This window comes from Euprymna scolopes, chromosome 43 (genome assembly GCF_053919585.1).
Source record: "Euprymna scolopes isolate OS-2025 chromosome 43, ASM5391958v1, whole genome shotgun sequence".
NCBI lineage: Eukaryota > Metazoa > Mollusca > Cephalopoda > Sepiida > Sepiolidae > Euprymna > Euprymna scolopes.
Window position 1 is genome coordinate 32,104,413 of NC_136524.1, and position 19,620 is coordinate 32,124,032.

A 19,620-nucleotide genomic window follows, 5' to 3' on the forward strand; every position below is an offset into this window, starting at 1 on the left:
TTAATTAAAATTGTGGGGTCTTCGTTCGCGCCTGGTCCACAAAGTATGGAAAAAAAAAATTTAAAAAAAAAAAACGTTTACAAGTGTGTTTGATATAGATGTACATAATAATACTTTGATAAGTATGTTTTAACTTAAATAGGGATGGTATAATAAAATTGTGGAGTCTGCGTTCGCGCCTGGCCTCCATAGAATGGAAATAGGCACACACTTTAATAAAGACTTTTCATATCTATCTGCGTAAGTATACTTTGATAATTATGTTTCAGTTTGAAGAAATATGGTATAATAAAATTATGGCGTGTTCATTCGTACCTAACCTCCATAGAATGGAAATATATCACAAAGTTTAACAAGGTTTTTTTTAATATAGATCCACAGAATATTGTGATAAGTGTTTCAGTGTGAACAGGTATGGTATAATAAATTATGGGGTTTATTTATTTTATTTTTACTTTCATCATATTTTGCTTTGGTTTTGATACCCCCAAATTCGAAGCTATCTCTTTACAAGCCTTCCTATCATACTTTCATAAATCAGAGTCCATTTTCTGTAGGCTGTTTCTGAACCCAGTCAAAAATACCCGTCGTTGACTGGGTTCAAATATATATATATATATATATATATATATATATATATATATATATATATATATATATATATATATATATATCCAGGCTTAAGATCTTCAAAAGTAGGAACTAATGATCTCAACAAGGTTGTTAGATAGTGCTTGATTAGTTTTATCATCACTCCCACCCGCTAACACAGCCTACTGTTCTTGTAAAATACGCCTCACTTTAATAATTTCAAATTTATATTGTCTATATATCCAGCTGTCGATGTGAGTTATGCTAATGTTCGAACGATTTTCCAAAAAAAAAAAAAAAAGGTTGAAAAGGGCTTCTCCATTTTTTGTCCTTTTTTTTTTTTTTAGAGAGCTCGCAATTTTTACGCTCTTTCAGTCCTTATTGGCCCGAGAAGGGCCAATAAGGACTGAAAGACAGAGGAGCGAGCGCCAATCAGACCTCGGCTTGACAAGCGCAAAGAGAACTGGGACCTTGGGGAGGCTGAGTGCCACTCAAATTCCAGTATAAACCAATGTCCACTACCAGCGAGAAATCAATGGTAAGCGGCTGTTGCGATGATGCAAATTCATTTGCAAATGCTGTCGAAGGAAGTGGAGAGAGCTGGACGTTTGGGGAGACTTGTTGTCACTCAGCTTCCAGAGAACACCACAGGTTTCCAATCGTTTGTTGACTTGTGTGAAAGCTCCGTGTGAGCCAATAATAATAATAATAATAATAATAATAATAATAATAATAATAATATATATATATATATATATATATATATATATTATATATATATATTATATATATATTATATATATATTATATATATATATATATATATGTATTTGTATATATATACGTATGAATTTTTATTGATGTTGCATTTTTATAACTTATAAACGTGTTCGTTTTCTGTTTTCATCGTTCGTTTGCCTTACATTAGTTTTTTGTGTTTTTTTTCCCGCTTAAGTGTCAACGTTCTTTTCTTTTTTTACTTCGCTTATAACAAACAAACCTACGTCGTCGTCGTAACGCTCGACGACTTCCAGCCGCGCAACTGTAAATTCAAACATCTTTCACTAACTCATTCTAGCTGGCCGATTTAATTTTTCAAACTTCACCTCAGGGCTTCAGGTTCGACCCCCCCCCGGGTTCCTTTTTATTTAACACCACACACACCTCCAAACACCCGGGCATCGCCGGGTACCCCCCGCTAGTGGATGTATAAAACAAATCCCCCAAACAGAACAGTTTTGTACTACCTTTATATCCTCTTTCGAACAGAAAAAAATCAGGGTATAACGATACTAAACCTCACGTCCAGAATCCTCATTCTAAATCTAATTAAAATCTATTACAGGACTTTGTATTCTAGAAAATCTCTTAAGTTTAAGTCTTTTTAAAAGGGAGTGAAATACACGGGGCCTTGTTTAATTATTATCAGTGAATATGAACCAAATTAAATGCGAATGTGATATATTTACGCTTTAAAATATGATGTTGTGCCCATCGAATGCCTCTAAAAATGCCCTTACACTACTCAAAATAGATAATATTTATTATTTAGGGATATTTTACATGCAGGTCACCACTTAACAAGGCCCAGAGGTCACTCGAGGATAAGGGTTAATGGGTATACATTAGTCATTGTGATTTTAGCGTAGTAAACATTAGTGGAAGCTTTATAATTTGGATTACTTAGGGCGACTGTTCATCAAAAACTTGTTCACGTTGGACTTGAAGACAACCATATTGTAGTCAGCTGGAAAGCAGGCAAACGGAATAGAGTTCTACAGGCGAGCAGTTCTAAGACCTAAGCTTTGTTCATAGAATCTACGTTTAGGTGTAGGCACAGATAAAGAGTGTGGGAAACTGTTGATAGTGGTTCTGGCTAGACGAGTGTTTAATTCCATTTGTAAATTTTTACAAAAGTCGGTGTTTTCTTAAATTTTGAAAGCTAAATATTTAGATTATGTGAAGCGACTTGATCGGTGAATAGTTTAAAGGATGAATGCAAACATATGATGCATATTAACATCTACCTATATTTATATATTATTATTATTAGTAGTAGTAGTATTTAATATTATTACGTGCATAAAAGGTATACCCATGGACATGCATGCTTCTAGCTCTTAGCTGTCATCAGCATAGGTGGAGATCGAACTCATGGCATCAGTATTCGCAGTCTGATGTTCTACTGCTGAGCTACGATGACTCACCACTTGAATGTACAATCTTTTATTGTCTTTTTAATTTAAGATTTGTTATTGTTGTGCTATCAATGCCGCTAAAAAGTAACATATATATATATATATATATATATATATTACAATAAAAAAATCTGAGCATGAAAAGTAATATGGTTAAACTTAAACATGGGAAAGTAAAGGACTAGTTGTTAAATCTGGAAAGGAAAAGGACAAGACATTCCAGTAAAAAATATAATAAATTTATAACTTAAAATATTGCAGCATTAAGAATTGATTATATAATGTTGAATTAAAAAAAATGATTCTTAATGCTGCAATATTTTAAGATAGATAGAATCTAAATTTTGATTTTGATTTTCAAGAAAACTCATAAATAATAAGATCATATAAAGAGTTAAAACATTTTTTTCTTGCTATCAGTTGTTTGTTATTAAAAAAATAAATATTTATTTATGAAACTTACCTTGCAATGAGTGTTTTTTTTATTTGAATTTTCTTAAAGTTTCATGAAAAATATCCAATAATTATTCATTGTATTTTCTTCTTCTTCTTCTTCTTCTTCTTCTTCTTCTTCTTCTTCTTCTTCTTCTTCTTCGCAGCAGCAGCAGCAGCAGCAGCAGCAACAACAACAACAACAACAACAACAACAACAACAACAACAATTGTTCTCGTTTTTCAAAATTATTGGTTTTTACTTAAATTTACACCTCTATATAAAAAAATACAGAATCTTAAGGGCGTACATGATAATCACAAAACATGCCATGTTCCAAAAATCGCGTAAATTGTTCAAGTAGTATTCATTTTCTAAAATGAGAAAATCAAATTTTCTCATTAAGCGTGAGTAGTGGTTTTTGATCAGCTATGTTTTTGATCCAGCATAAATAAGTAGGAGACAACCCAATTGGAACTACTGAAATGAAAATCAGGCTTATAATGAATACATTGAATATTAGAATCGGTAAAAATCGTAAATTTTTATTTATTTATTTATTTATTTTTACATGGAGGTCACCACAGAAGCCACTCGGGGATAAGGGTTATTGCGTGTACAGTAATCAATGGGATAGTATCATTAATATTGGAGATAAGATAACGTGTCTTACTTAAAGAGGCGGTTCATCAGGAATTTGTTTGTGTTGGACTTGAAGACATCCAAGTTGTAGTCAGGTGGGAAACAGGCAAACGGAAGAGAGTTCCACAGGTGTGCACTTCTAAGAAAGACGCTTTGTTCATGGAATCTACGTTTTGATTTTTATTTATAAAACAAACTTCTTGATCAATTTACGTGATTTTTTTTAATATAACATCGTTCGGCGACGAGTACATATATCTGTAACAGAGTGCGTATGAGCGCGTGGGAAATATCAACAGAAGCTGGCTTGCGAGGATATAACCAGCAGTAGCCAAAAAAAAAAAAAAAGGAGAAAAAAAGACATATGCAAATTAGGAAGTATGCGCGAGCTGGTGCGATAAGAAAAAGAAAGAAAAAAAAAGGACACCGCGTGGTCGGGAGTAGTCTGTGCAGTTGAAAAAGATGGACGTCTAAACTTGAAGACAAGAAATGGCTAGTTGTATGCTAGCGTGAAGTCGGAGAAGAAAAATGTAAGTTGAGCGAGATGGACGATGGCGAGAGACTTTTAAATTGGTGTTGAGCCGGGGATGGGGGTGGAGGAAGGAAAACGGTAATAAACAACTTGTGTTAAAAAAGAAAATAAAGCCGAGTCTGGTTTATTTATTTTTGTCTGTCCCTTTTCACCGGTGCTGGACGCAGTGGGAAGCCGAGAGATATTTGAACTGTAACGAACACGTTTCGAGCGTAACGATTACGTTACACATCATGATTTTTGTATTTTGTTTTTTGAATAAGTGCAATTCTAAATCAGCACCAAATAATCTTCGAATAACAGAAATAATATATCTTCTATTGAAGAAATTGTCCAGTATTTACACGAAAAGAAAAAAAAAACGAAACTTTCATTTGCACCTTTGCGCGTTTTACGAAAATTCCGATTGTAGAACAGTCTTTATTCTACATAAGTACCCAATTAAATTAAGCTTGGACCTGTTGGAAACGGCACTAACTCTATGCAGGGTTAATCGCTTCCTCCAAAGGAGGGAGTTCCATGAGAGTATGAAATTCACAAGCGATCCCCAGTCGCATGTATATCTCGGTTAGTAGAGATTACGACGTTAGGTTTTTGCAGGGATGTGTCAATGTCCTCCCAGATGCAGCGCCTGAAAGTCCCAAATTGGTCACCCATCTTTCACATAAATGCAACAAGCCATGGAAAAAAACAAAACAAAACAAAACAAAACAAAACAAACAAAAAAAAAAAAAAAACGGCGAGACCTAAATGCACCGACATGGGCACCTGATTGGCATCCTGTGAATGTTGGTCTTTCTAGGTTGAGGCACCATAATACCAGGAACCAAATACAAGGAAACACAGAGGAAGAAATGGACAGCGCGGGAAAATAGACTAGTGAGGGAGTTCTATTACAGAAGCACCACTAGAATAGGAATTTTTGAAGATGGAATGCGGAGCACATGGAATATATTTATAGACCTTTACTAAAGATGAAGAAAGCCATGTAATTGAGAAAGAATAATTCCCGGAAATAAAAGCACACAGTGTTTGTATTATCTCGGTAAGCGTTGTTTCGCACCCACCCATAGAATTATTTGTCATTTGTAGATATTTTACATCAAGGGCAACGCTGATCAAGGAAATATAAAATTTGTGCATCTTTGTTTTAGATTGTTTGATATACGCACAAAAATGCAAACGTTTAGAAAAGTGACCTTCGTGTAATAGGTGCCAAAACAAAATCAAAAAGCACAAAGCTTTGTCTGGAAAATTTATCGGTTTCATATTATTTTGCTGCTTAAAGAAGGTAAATAATATCTCGAGAAAATCTTCGTGCAATAAAAATCTTCTTTTTAGTGAAAATGAACAGAAGAAATTGGCATCTTGCGGATACTTTTAGATTAATGATGGGTGGATTCCAATATTTTTCTCGATTCTGATAGCATTACCGATTGTGTTTTATATTTCCGATTCCGATACAGTTACTGATTCTGATTACGATTCTTTTTTTTTCTATTCCTAAATATTTAGTTGTAGAGTTGGTCTTTTTTTTCATTACTTTTTTTAAAATCAGTGTGAAGTCTATTTAATATATGCATATATTTTTGCAAACGTAAAAATAAACTTTTGGAGGTGATCTATGTTTTGATTTTATTGGCAGTTTAAGATCAATAAATATCTATCATCTTTTTTCATCAGTACCAGCAATGGGAAATTAAGTAAAAAAAAAAAAAAAAAAAAAAAAAAAAAAAACAATCAATAGAATCGTTTTTGGCATCGGAAATTAGGCTCTAAATTTTTCCGATTCCGATGCACCTAAAATTACCAATGTGTACATTTCCCGATTCAGATTCAGATATATCGTCCTAATAATATTTTAGATGCAACAATATCACAAACAACACGCACACAACATGCAGGTAAGTAAACACCATAAATACAGCAAGCCAAAACAATCCAGGAGAAAGAATGGCACCAATGGAAATGAGACTAATAATAGAGTAATATTCCAAAGGCAGTTCCAAGCAACCAGGCAACAAATTGCAAGATATATATTCGAGAAGGTGGAGCTAGCCAGCCTTGGGAGACAGGTGAAAGTAAATCCTGATTTCAAACCTTCTCTGCCTTGTGGAATAACCACTCGTCCACCTCCCCCTTGGGTAGGACCTTTGTGGCCTTCGGGCCAAGATCAAAGTGTGGTATCTGTCCGTCAGATGCTGCAATCAAAGACCATTGTCCTTGTGGCAATCTTTTGGTCCATGTAGGAGCAACCCTATATACCAAATGGACTTCACTATCCAGCTCCCATTTCCCACCTCTCGGGAGCTGGTCTCCTTTTCCCTTCCTCCTCCCCTCCTCTCTCACATTAAAAAACGGCCTTGTTCATAATTTGCTTAGTGGGGAAGCAAATAAATCCAAACCACTCATTAGAAAAGCTTCAGGAGTAAACTTTGAGGAGAAAATCTGGAGTGGAGTTTCTATGCCAACAACTTTGTTCAATCAGTTCCTGTGACAGCGTTGGTGCTAAACTGTAACTGTCTTCTGTTCCTTTAGATTCATCAGCAATGTGGAGAGGGAAGGCGTGCAATATGGGGAACAGCCTCTTATCTATATTATACTGTCCGGGGTAGCATCCAAGGGATGAATCTAACACGCATATGTATGGGAGATATCGGCAGTTTTTTTCATTACGCAAGCAAATGATTGAGCAACAAGGAATGCATATGGGTATATTTTCAGGATTTGAAGAATGGAAATAATTAGAACATTATATAAAGTAACAACAATATAAGCGGTGAAACCCCCAACGAGACAATAGAACTCATTGGTGGAGACCTAACAAAAGTATAAAAGAAGACAAAATGAAAATACCATCCATACTATAAACAAATTGATATTAATTGTCGGTGTAGTTTTTGGCAATACCCAAAGACGCTGTCGTCGTACAAAATGGACCTACTAAAGCCAACGATCCCACCGTAACGTTACCCAACACGTTGCAGCCTCAGTCGCAAAGTAGACAAAGAATAGAAAAGGACTTCAACTCGCCTTTTCTCGTTATAGCAACAACAACAACAACAACAACATTTATTTCCTCATTCCTCCGCCACACGTGACTTCTCCTTACGAACATGACGTCACCCACGTCTCTAACGTGTTCTCGAACGTCATTCACGTCTCTAACATGATCGTCTCATCTAATGTGTTTTCTCTCTCCTTTTTCATAGAGTTTTCTTTATACTTTACAATGACATCATTTCGCATTTCATACGCATTTGCATACGCTCGTTCGCACTCTGTCAGACCACCACCACCACCACCACCACCACCACCACCACCACCACCACCACCACCACCACCACCACAACTAAATAGGTTTAAAACCGATATTGTTTCTAAATCATGAAGAATCAAGTAAATAGGAACTGGCTGAGGATCAACTGTTTTTGCTGGTGAGTGATCACCGAGAACAACTCATCTGAGAACCCCCTAGTGTGAAGGAAATAATACTAGCATATAAGCTCTGGCTTCCTTTAAAAGCGTTATAGTATGGATGGAGAGACGGCGTTTTATGTGACGGATGGACTCAGTCGCACCAGGCAGTCAAGTCCTGAAGACCGACCACCCACCTATCTCATCACACCGCCTCTCCTCACAAATCTTGTCGTAGTAAGGGTAATGGGGCACACAGACAAGAGTAAGCATGTGCGTGATTTGGTGGAAGAAGAAAAAAAACGAAGACACAGCTGCGCGTATGGTGCCGTGTTTCTTGGCCTTGCTCTCTCCTGAAGCGCGGCGTGCGCGCGCGAACAACTTAAAATCCACGTCGAAAAGAAGAATAAGAAAAAAAAAAAAAAAAAAAAAGGAGAAGGATTTTCCCGCTATCTCCTCTTCCTCCACCGGATCGTGCTCTGGGTGAGCCACGTGACTTCCGTTCAGATTTACTTGGTCAATGCACATTTTTTTTTCTATTATCTTTTCCACCGTAAGATTCGCGTAAAAAACCGACACATGTTAAATAATTTCGAAAAAAAAAAAAAAAACTCCTTTCTTTTAAGCGTCATCAAAATTGATGCTGTATTCGTTTACATCCAATTATTTCTTTCGTTCTTTTTTTCTTTTTCTTTCTGTTTTCTTTTTTCTTTTTCTTTTTCCATTTATTTTTCATTTTTACTTTCGTTATATATTTCATTTATTATTTTTAATGCTTTTTATTCTGTTCTCTTTCCTTCTTCTTTTTCTTTCTTTTTATTTTTGCATTTTGTCTTTCTTTTTCTTTTTTTTTACTTCTTGTTGAGAAGAAAGTTCTTGCGGAATTTTGTTTTCAAATGATTTATTTTCGAATATGTTTTCTTTATAATACCTTTACTTTATTTCTATTACATTTGCCGTCACTTCATTCTTTATCATTTCTCTTCTACGCTCTCTGTTTTTTCTTCTTCCTCCTCGTCTTCTTCTTCTTCTTCTTCTTCTTCTTTTTTTTTTAATTTATAGTATTACGCAATAATGGCGAGGCGATAAATAAATACACAATACTTCCCGGATAGCGGAAAGATTAAATACCTTCCTCCAGACTGTTTTAAGACTGTTTTAATAAAAAGTCAACTTGATATCATATTCAGCTTGGATTAGGATAACGGTATACTATGTATCTAATCTTCTGCGATCGGAGCCTCATTCTAAGTATTGATGATAAAGGTTGTGATCCATTCTATTATGTTCTGGCTTGCAACCTTCATTATTTTAACTGCCAAACCATAGAGACCATGTGCTTTAGCTGTGTAAATCTGTATATTGTTAGACCTCGCCCGGGAAGGGAAGTCATTAAGTTCACGATGTAAGAGATTGTCTATAACATCTTTGGTTTAAAGAAAAAACTCAGAAAAATTTCTCTTTCTATTGTAGGCGAGTTTTGTTGATTCTTGGACAATTATATTACAGGGAGTGTACTCAGGGCTATAAGGGATAGTTGCATGAGCATATTGAACATGTTAGAGTCTTTGGAATTGAAGACTTGCTCGAGATTCAAATCTAAACATATTCTCTGCCAGCTATAGCTCTATTAAATTTATTGTCATTACCAAGCTATTTTTTTCTACAATTTCAAAAAAAAACAAAAACAAAAAAAACTACAGTCAATAAATAATACATACGAATATAATATGGAATATATATATTAAATTTGTATTTATTTTTAAAGGAATTTTCAGGAGCCACTTTCACTAAAGGGATTGTTAGTTTTTACCAGTTTGTATATTTTTTGTAATAAAAATGACTCAAATCAGCTTTTATTTATAGTGAATCATTCAACTTATAACATATATACGTATTCGTTAGAAAAAAAAAATAATGCATGGTAGGGGCCAAATACGAGATAACTCGTAAACATAGTGTTCGATACGTGTTATTTTGAGATGCCAGTTTAAGTTAAAGACAGTTATCACCCATCTATTCAAAGTTCTATACAAAGTTGTATTTTCGGTTAAAAAATAGAAAGAGGGTTTTCAATATAATTATCAATACACAAAAACCGAAATTTAAGAAGAAGAACAAAAATCAAAGTAAATATTGCTCGAGCAACGCCGGTCAGCCTGCTAATATATATATATATATATATATATATATATATATGCAGAGAGAGAGAGAGAGAGAGAGAGAGAGAGAGAGAGAGAGAGTGAGAGAGAGAGTTAAATGATCGATAATTTATAATTAAAATTTAAGATTAAAAATCTGTTTCAAAAGAGAGAACAAACAAAATCAATGCATTGTACGATCGTTTCGAAAACGATGTTTTTATTGAGACAGACAATACGTAAACCATTCATTAAACTACATTTAATAACATCCCAATGAATGGATTGACGATGATACTTACGGGCTTTAAAGGCGGACGAATAAAAGATATATCTATAAATGCTAGTTTTATTTTTGGTGTCTTTAAACCTCCACCCACTATTTTTGCTGATGAGGAGACTTTGTTTCACAAAATCAAATCATAAAATTATTGTCCAAGACATATTGTCTGTCTCAATAAAAACATAGTTTCCGAAACGATCGTACAATTTATTGATTTTGTTTGTTCTTTTCTTTTATTTTAATTGTATTAATGAATTTACTAATACATTAAAATGTACTCTGCTCTTTAGACTGTTGTTCTAATCCCCTTAATATATATATACGACTGGTTTTACTAACATTGCCTTTTATCATCCTAATTTTTAATCGAGTTTTTTTTATCACTCGTAAATGTATATTTTAATCGACTTTTCATTGACTCTTTTTATCATTCGTAACTATATATTTCACTTCTATCTTTAATATTTTATCTCCACCTGATGATGATTAAAGAAAGAATCGAAAGCGCTCGTGTGAACCATGGAACATTTGTAAATACCTTCCATCTTGAAGTTAAAAAAATCTTACGAAAGATCGAAAAAATGAAAAAAAGAATTATTAAGCAAGGTATCTCTGTTGTTTTTAATAATGTTTGCCTGAATATATATATATATATATATATATATATATATATATATATATATATATATATATATATGCGTGTGTGTGTGTGTGCGCGCGCGTGTGTGCGTGTGTGTGTGTGTGTGTGTGTGTGTGTTATTTGAGAAGGAAAACCGAGAATTAATAAAATAGTAATCAACATTTTGTCCCTATTTCAGGGGACATGATCAGGATTTCGTAGGAAAAATGTAGAAGAAAAACGATTACAGACCACATGCGAGTGAAAAAGGTAAAAATCCTAAAGTCATTCCCATTGGGGCAGAAGCTATAAATGTGCGTGTGGACTATGGGTCGCATAGGGATGTTTTCTTTATGTGTTTTGGGGAGAACGTATAATACAGCCACACACACATTTATAGTTTCTGCCCAGAATGGGAAGGTCTTGAGAATTTTTTGCTTGTGGTCTGTAATCGTTTTTCTTCTACATTCTGATGCTGTCCCCTGAAATAGGGACGAAACGTTGATTACTATTTTATTAATTCTCGGTTTTCCCTCTCAAATGACATAACGTCAACCATCGCTTTATTTTATTTTTACTCATATATATATATATATATATATATATATATATATATATATATATATATATATATATATATATATGTATGGTGATTGTCACTTCTTGACAGAAGAAGACCATCTTTCCCTTGATTAATTGTTGATTACTTTTCATATATTTTTGAAATATATATATATTTTTAATTATATACACATATATACACACTTATACACACATACAGATATACATGTGGAGATGTGATCAAGATGCATCAATTCCTATTTTCTGTGGGAACGAAGATGGCTCTTCAGACCAGCCCTGCTCTTACACAGTTGCAAAGGTCACACTTAAGCTGAGATTGAGGGATGCTAACTGGTGCTGCTCTACTGGTGGACGCTCATATGACGCTTTAGGCCTCCACTCGATTTTCAGACCACAGAGCAAACAGAACATCTGTGCCCTGCAAAGTTTATCGCATCAAAGAAAGATTGATCCCCATGTAAACGCGGATAAAGTAATTTTACCGCATAAATCACAGGTGTGGTTCTGCATGAAATCCTCCGACAGACCTGCTATATCTGACAGATTTTTCTTCCGGATATCACGCTTCATTTTTGCATGCTTATATTTTTTCTTCTCAAAACTATCACAGCCATGATAGACCAAGGAGCGCCACTTTTTACGATCATTGGAAGCACTTTCCCAACTGAACAGGTCAATATCAAGAGCTTTAAGATTATCTTTGATGTTATCCTTAAAGCGTTTCCTCGGTTTATGTTGTGGACGCTTTCCTTGTGTAATTTCACCATAGAACAGGCGCTTTGGCAATCTATCGTCGTCCATCCTTGTCAGATGTCCAGCCCACCTCATCTGATTGCGTATAATCAACTTCTCGATACAAGGCACGTCAGCTCGCATGAGAACAACCATATCAGGTATAAAAGTGCTCCACCTGATGCTTAGAATGTGTTTCAGGAATTTCTGGTGCACTCTCTCCATGATTTTTATGTGTCTACCATAAGTTGTCCAGGCCTCAGAAGCGTAAAGCAGGGATGGTAAAATACAAGATTGATAAACACTGATCTTTGTATGAATAGTTATACCCCTGTCAGACCACACTCGCTTCTCTAAGCCACCAAAAGCCTTAGTAGCACGCTGTATCCTATAGTTGATCTCTCGCTCTCTCTCTCTCTTTCTATATATATATATATATATATATATATATATATATATGTATATATATATATATATACACGCAGACACACGCACGTACACACACACACACTCACACACACACACACATATATATACATATATATATATATATATATATATATATATATATATATATATATATATATATTCATAACGTTTCCGAAGTATTACTGGAAGTAATGCCGTACCTTCGACAAGGCTCGAACCCAATCATGCTGAGATCACAGTCTGCTTTGATAGCTTATACACTAACGCCTAAACACAATACCTATTGTAAAACAGTCGCTGAATACAGGTTGCTATATTACCGTAGCTGTTGAGAAATTTGCAGTTAATACCTGACCCGGTACTATTAGTGCACGAATTAACATAACAAATCTTATAGGATTTGAATAGTCAATTTCGTAGGCTTCGTCATTTAGGTGTAGGTTTTTTTTTTTTCACGACATTTTGTTTTTTTGTTCAGTTAAATAGTGTTGAAACCCAATAGTCAAGAGAAACGGTACATTTTTATACACTTAATTGAATGCCCGTCTTCATTGATTTCCCAGCCCATTGATTTAGGGTTTGAACTCACATTAGCCGGGCTACAACTTTTCCAGTGTCTTTTTAGCGTGTGCGTGTGTGTGGGGGGCGGGGCGGGTTGTTTTGGTTTTAGCTGTATATTCGTGCCTTTTGTTGTTAAAACACAGACCTCAGATAGGATTTTTTTTTAACTCGACATATGCATTATGTCAATCAACAACCTGTTTCTTTGTTTGGCTTTTCTTTGTTACCGTGTGAGTTTCTTTTTTACTTCATTTTTTTTTGTGCATGCAGTGTATATTTGTGCATATGCGCTAGTGTGTGTTGGTGTATGTGTGTGTTTATGTGTGTTAGTGTGTGTGTTAGTGTATGTGTGTATTCGTGTATGTGTGTATGTGTGTATTCGTGTATTCGTGTATGTGTGTGTAAGTGTGTGTATGTGAGCGTGTGTGTATTAATGAGTGTATGAGTGTATGTGTATGTATATATGCGCTGTGTGTTGTTTTTTTTTTCTTTTTCGTCTCCACCTGTCTATCTAGAACCCGTCTTTGTTTTTCGTGGAGGATATTTTTCTTTGACTTTTTCTTCTGTTTCTGTTAGCCGGATTTCAATGATTCATAGACCAAGGTATTGTGATGATCGTGTCAACCCTAGATCATCTTAAACAACCGATAGAGAGCGGTACTGTCACTAGCGACTGAATCACAAATATAATGTTGTGGCTTTAAATAGCTATACGCGACGTGACGCAACCCCCATTTATTTATTTTTAGGGAGTTCTTAATATAAACATTTCTAATGCACTTCCAAATGTTATACGTGACATTGCTTCTTCTGGTCATCTATCAGATGGGTGTTATCTTTGTTGAGTAGATTCGCTTTTTACTAGCCGGTGTCATCGCTTATTAAGGATCAAAGCTTTTCGAGGATATTGGATTAATCAATGTCAGGTGACTGGTGAGACAAAATCGTGATAATCGGTAATGGTGGATATTTGCTAGGGGTTGATTATTTTAGTTTAGCACTCGTCTAGCTGAAACCCCTATCAATAATTCCCCCCCCCCCACTCTTTATCTGTGCCTAAACATAAACGTGGATTCCATGAAGAAAGTGTATTCCTAAAAGTTGCACGCATGTGGAATTCTCTTATGTTTGCCTGTTTTCCCGCTGATTACAATATGGTCGTCTTCAAGTCCAACGTAAACAAGTTCTTGATGAGCCATTTCTCTTAATTAATCCAATTTACGAAGTTTGCGCTACTAACGATTTCTATGATATTGACTACTGTACACTCTTTAACCCTTAATCTCGAGTGGCCTCTGGGCTTTGATAAGTGGTGACTCCTTTGTAAAAAATACAGCTAAGCAGAAACAAGTTTATATTAGACATCTTAGAGTGTATTTGGCTCTAATACCGGTAGAGGATTGCGCGAGGAGTGAGATACCTTTTGAAACAAGAGAATAATCCAACCAATTTTTTAGCGATCTTAGCAACGGATCTGATTATGTCTTCAATTTCAGATCAGAAGTAAACGTCAGTCCCAGAAGCTCGTAAATGCAGGGTGCTTCCTTAAGACAAGAGCTATTAATTTAAATTGGAGTCGAGTGGGGATCAGAGCGTTGGTGGTGAAAGGATGTAAGCTTGGTTTTGGATGTATTAAAGGTAACTAGCCATTTTTTTTTTTACTTAAGTGTACCACATGTTCGAAGTCGGACAAGATATAATTAGAAACATCCTGGTTTTTGCTGGGCTTTGAAAACTTACCATAGATGCTAGTGCCATCTGCATAAATGAGGAATGATCTAAAATATGAGTTGGGAGATTGTTGATGGAAATCAAGAAGAATGGGAGAGAATGGAATCAATGGAATGGTTGCGAAGATACAATGGATAACAGTAATAAAAACGACTGAGCTATTAGGGAAAACCCTTAAATGCGGAGACCAACACACATGAGCTACAAACACAAACCGGACACACAGAAACTGCTACAGATGTAAAACACAAAGGAACATCATATGGAATCATGAAAACTGAAATTTTACCCTCTCCCACTGTACTTTTTGTGTTACCATAAACTGCCGCCATACCAAATAATCGAGTAGGGTCAAGGAGGATGGAAAGACCGAGGAATGAATGCACTGCCGAGACCTCCACTGGTTGAGTGTAAAGAGGAATCGGGCCTTGGGGGAGGGGTATTGCCACACAAATTTTAGTGAATGCTAATAGTCGTTTCCAATGAGAAATCAATAGAAAACGGTTGTTGGGATAACGCAAATTGATCTGCAAATATTATCGAAAGAGGTGGAGAGTACTAGAAATATAGGGAGATTTGTTGTCACTCAGGATCCAGAGAATGCCACAAATTGTTCTCAAAGAGAAATCTTTGATGATGGCTTGCGTAACTACTCCTAGTAAGTAAGTAAATAATAATAATAATAATAATAATAATAATAATAATAATAATAATAATAATAATAATAATACAATTGAGTGACATGATGACTATGACAAACAGTAGTGTCGATAGAGAATATCCTTGAAAGATACCTCTCTCTATCCTTATATCAGTCAGGTGTTGTCCTGCTACTATGTCAAGAAGAGGGGAATCTACCTCGATGTTATTCCAGGAGGAGTTAGGAAAACTTCTATTAAGTAGATACTTAATGTCTATAACCAAATAATTTTTTTCTGTTCTTTTTCTATATCTGCTTGTTTTTATTGTGTCTTAAAGTGTTCGTGATAGTGCACACTCTCTCATGAGAATGAGATAAATACTATAGCTGTGACAGGATCACAGGTAAACTAAACCTGGACTTATTGTAGCCACATATACCAAAATATGAAACTTGACATATACTTATGATACAAGCCGTAGGACTCAGAGGAAAGATATGAGTGCCATGATTAGAAGGTGCTCTCTTATTGGCCAACATGGAGGACCCGGACAGCATACTGCAAATGTTGGCTATTCTAATTTTAGAAACAAAGAAATCAGACAAAATCAGGCAAATAACCTCGCTACTCTCACGAGCGACACCACCACAGATGAAATACAAAAAAAAAAGAAAAAAGCGAAAAAAAAAAACACTAACGTACAGAACAGCAAACCGAAAAATTATAGACAGAAATTAGCTAGAAAAAAAGAGACTATTCATTGAATGCTACTACATAAAACATCCAGAAGAGAGAGACTTCTGGAAGCGAATGCAAAATCAATGAGACATATCTACTGTTCACACAGAAATTGAACAAAGGATTTGAGATCAAGTGTCATAGATCTTCAATAAAGGTTGGTTGTCAGAACTTGAAATTTACAACACTACATGATTGACTGATACAAAGTCTGAGAAAATGTATCCACAAAACAGAAGTACCCGAATGGATGACCAAAAGAAGAACTACGTTAGTACAAAAAGACTCTGAAAAGGGGACGGCATCAAGCAATTACAGACCAATAACCTGCTTACCAAACATACTGAAACATCCTAACTAAACAATTGAGTTAACAGATCTCCTACTCCCTTAATGCCCGCGGACTACTGCGCAAGGAACAAAAAGCATGCCGGAGAGGGGGGAAAAGAGATACACGACTTATTATACGCAGAACAAAATATCTTGAAACATGTAAAAAGCAAGAATTAATTACAAAAGAGCCTACGACAGAATCCTAGAAACATGGATAAGTAAAAGTTAAAAAAATGTACAAAATATCTGACAATATTTTTAATATTATTAAGAAATAAAGAAATTAACTATTTTAAAAAATCTTTTTTTATTTTTAAACGCAAGTAGGCAACAAAGCAAAATAAATTGTTTTTTCCTAATTTCCCCAATTGCATTTTCTTTTAGATATACATATTAAAAAATGTTTGTGCGTACTTTAAACACATACATCTTACTATTAACTGTTTTGTTTGTGTTTTTAAAATAAACATAGGTCGCAATACAAAATAAATTGTTTCCGCCTAATTTCCCCAATTTTCTTTTCTTTTAGGTATATATTTAGAAAAATGTCTGTTAACAATATTTCTTTCAAAATTATAAAAAAAAATTAGTTTCCGTTGTCTTAAATCAAAATTTTAAAGGTTTACATTATTTCAAATTATAAAGCGTTTTATTGTTTATAATATGAAAAAAATTCTGTATATTTTGTTTAAAATGAATAATAATTGTTTATTATTTAAAAAAAAAACATTCTATTAATATTGCTTCTTTTTCTGCTTATTTAAAACTGTCACTTTCTGAAATACCGTGTACATGTTTACATGGGAACATACAGGTAACTACAGGAATTTGGTTTGGTATAAGTGATAGAGGGCTCAAGAGTATTTTGCCACCTAAACGCCAGTCTTGCCAACCAAAAATACCATACTCTGAACCATACCCTGCCCACCAGATTAGTACGCACGGGCCTACCGATACTGCAACCACCAAATTTTGTTGTTTTTTCATAATGTTTGCGCGTTCGATTCCTGACAGCAATTATCAAAGTTACATTTCGGGCAAATTTTTTGACAACCCTACCCACACACAAAATAGGGTGTCTATTCCGAAAGCCGTGATAAATGTAGTGAGGTTGGGGGGTCCATTCCGAAAGCCGTTCTTAACATGAGGAGGTTGGAGGTGTCTATTCCTAAAGCCGGTCTTAACATAAGGAAGTTGGGGTTGAAGAAGAAGAAGAAGAAGAAGAAGAAGAAGAAGAACAACAACAACAACAACAACAACAACAACAACAACAACAACAACAACCGTACTTTAATTTTTTATGCTACCACCGGGCAACGTCGGTAAGCAGGTCCTGGTAGTAATTGATAAGAAAGAAAGAATCTGCCAATTTGTAGATTTTTCCGTCTCAGCAGAACACAGAGTGAAGATCAAAGAAACAGAAAAACGAATCAAATATACAAACCTTACTAGAGAAATGAAAGGAATATGGAATCTGACTAAAATCAATATAATACAAGTAATTGTAGGAGCACCAGGAATAATCCAAAAGAACTTGGAAAGAAGACTAGGAAAAATCGGAATCAAAGAATTAAAAAAAACCCTCGAATGCAAAATTAAATTCATATGAGTGACAGACACTGGCCTGTTATACAGATAATTCAACAAAAGTAAAACAAAAATGCAACCAAGAAAACTGAAACTGTAAAATGGTGATATTGTTTGGGGGCTATTCCCCATTGAAGCCAAATAGTCAGAGGGTCAAAGATGATGAGTAAAAGCACTAAGACCTTTATAGGATAGATGCGAAAGAGGCTGGGATATTGAGAGGAAGCTTATTGCTATTCAGATTCCAGTAAAATATAACTGGTCATTGATAGCTAGAAATTAATGGAAGACGACTGTTGCAAAATATGCAAATTCATTAGCAAAGATTATCCATAGAGGTGGGGAGTACTGGAAACTTGAGAAGGCTTGGTGTTACCAACACTCCAAGGAATATCATCGGTTTTTATTTTTTTTTTCAGTCAACAATGTCTGATGATAATCTGTGTGAGAACTCTGAGTGAGTAAAGTAGTATAGTAGTAGTAGTAGTAATAATAATAATAATAATAATAATAATAATAATAATAATAATAATAATAATCTTACATGAGTGACAACCCTAATTGGTGACATGGAAACTGCAACAACAGGTGTAAAACAAACCAACAGAAATAACACTACATAGAACCAAGAAAACTGAAACCGAAAACGTATAAGTTAACTATGTCCCGCGCCCCCTTAAAATAAAAAGGAGAAATAAAGAAAAACGTTGATTTCGATATCGACTGACCCCAGACCAAATAGTTGTGAAGAATCAAGGAGGATGGAAAGACTGCCGAGGAAAAGTATACCACACGAAAACAAGACAACTATTAAAAATGTGTAACAAAAGTAAAACAAAATCTAAGAATATCCATGACCTTTTCTTGATTTTTTTAAAAAGATTTTCACCCGGACATATCGATAACTACTAATCCCTCCTCATATCTTCAAATCTAGCATATCTACCCGCTTCTCCCTTCTAGAACCTATCCTTCAGCTCCTCCTTCCACATTCTACACATCCCTTCGAAGCATTGCTCACTTCTAAAGCTGCTTGAACCTATAACACCCTCTCCATTTTAGTGAAATGGCCACCTTAATACTCCCCCCTGCATGTATCCTTACTAAGTCTTTATCCATCGTCTTCGTCTTTTTCTTCCTCCCCCTCCTTATAGTCCTCTTAGATTTCTCTTATGTTTTTACTTTTTTATCTAGCTATTGAGCTTTTCTTTCTTTCCTAGGGATAAAGTAAATTTCTCTAAAGCTCCGAAATTATCTCTTACCCCCACCACTCGAATATTCGGTTGCTAAATATCTTAAACCTTCATATGGTTATGGGATATGTCTTTACTTTGTTTATATATTCGACACTAAAGTCCATAATTTTTGGTGATATATTTTGAACTCTGAAACGATATTCCATTTCTACAGTTGAATAGTCTCACAGCAAG